Source organism: Galeopterus variegatus, unplaced genomic scaffold (assembly GCF_000696425.1).
Source record: "Galeopterus variegatus unplaced genomic scaffold, G_variegatus-3.0.2 Scaffold186, whole genome shotgun sequence".
Lineage (NCBI taxonomy): Eukaryota > Metazoa > Chordata > Mammalia > Dermoptera > Cynocephalidae > Galeopterus > Galeopterus variegatus.
The window spans coordinates 226,496-228,191 of NW_007726297.1; the positions used below are offsets into that span (position 1 = coordinate 226,496).

A 1,696-nucleotide genomic window follows, 5' to 3' on the forward strand; every position below is an offset into this window, starting at 1 on the left:
AATGGGAGCACTATGTTTATAACTAGTAGCCAGAGGAGCATCTTATAAGTCTTTACAGGTAACCCCTACCTCTAAAGTGTTCTAGAGGTTTGATATTGTTTCCTGAGTATGGTGTCATGGATGAATAATAACTGCATCCAGTCACAAGGATATTATTTAGCATGAAGGAATAATAAACTTAGTAAATGACATCTCTATTTTGAGAAAAAGTTCATATAAGTTCATATACTGGGAATTTTAACAAAATGTATCTAAATTGCTTTGAAAAATAAATTTAGTCATGTCTTGATATTTAACACAGCATAAAGAATCTGTATTCAACATGCTAATTTTCCAAACAGAGTAAGTTTTTTCCAGCTTTATCACAAGTAAGAGCAAAACTGGTAAACAATTAAAAAACAAAGGAAGCTTCCATAATTTATCTTTGCCTTTCTCATTTTCCACAGTATTTCTGTATTAAAGCATTAATCTAGTGCTTTAAAAGTGTTATCACTACAAAACAAATCAAAGTGTACAAAAAATTATATCCTGCACAATAGAAGTGACACAGTGTTTAAAACAACAGCATCAATGCTTACAGACAAAGCAAAACGTCTGAGGTTTCCAGACAGACAGAGTGGCTGCGTGAAAGTGGAAGGGATCTGGTCAAACTAAGAGTAAGTAACTTGCTTCAGGTGAAGAGGGCCCTGCTAGGCAGCAGCAGTCAGTATTTCCTACTCTGAAGCAGGAAACACACTGACCTTCTTTCCTTATAGATGCAAATACCTCCACTTATTCCCTTTGAGAGTTGCTCTGACAATGCCCTTTGAAAGAATCCACCTTATAAGACACACCCATCCATTCATTCCATCCAAGTAAAAAAACATTTGAAACGCATAACAGTACATAATGAGACTAAAATTTGTGAAGCTAAAGNTACATTAGCACGTGCAAAGCTGAGCAGCAGGTATCTCACTCCTAAACTCTGCTCTATCTTGTACTCCTGCATTGGTAAGCAGCTTCAACTGGCCTATGGAAGTCATTCTGCATTTCTCATCAATCCTTCTTCCCCTTTTCACCTGCCCAGGTTAAGGCCTCATCATCTCTTGCCTGGACTATCACAGTCCTCTCTCTTTAACCTTGCCTACAGTTTAATTCATTTACCTCACAGCCACCATGATCTTTCCAGTATGAAAACCCCTTAATGTTACGCATTTACATACACCAGGGTAGGGCAGCAGTGGGTGACTGCTGAATTACCACAATAGTGACCAATAATTAGTAATGGCAATATCCCATACATCTCAGGTAAACTGGAATAGCAAAGAAAGAATCTCCATCCCATAGGCTAATATCTATACTCAAGAGTAACCTAAATAGTCTTCTTTGGATTTACTTCCTGTTAAACAACTTAGAAATACGAGAGTACTCTAAAAGTCTGTATCTTTCTATGAACTTTTTGAAGAGCCCTCATATAGAAATGCTGTGACTCAGTGAGATACTTAGGCTTTTACAGATGACTAATGTGACACAAATGGGAGCACTATGTTTATAACTAGTAGCCAGAGGAGCATCTTATAAGTCTTTACAGGTAACCCCTACCTCTAAAGTGTTCTAGAGGTTTGATATTGTTTCCTGAGTATGGTGTCATGGATGACTAATAACTGCATCCAGTCACAAGGATATTATTTAGCATGAAGGAATAATAAACTTAGTA

General features: G+C 37.1%; 1 protein-coding gene across 1 annotated transcript in view; it reads right to left on the reverse strand.

Moving 5' to 3' along the window:
• Positions 1–1,696, reverse strand: part of RTTN (rotatin) — a 179,730-nt gene that overhangs the window by 30,058 nt on the left and 147,976 nt on the right. The window lies entirely within an intron of this gene.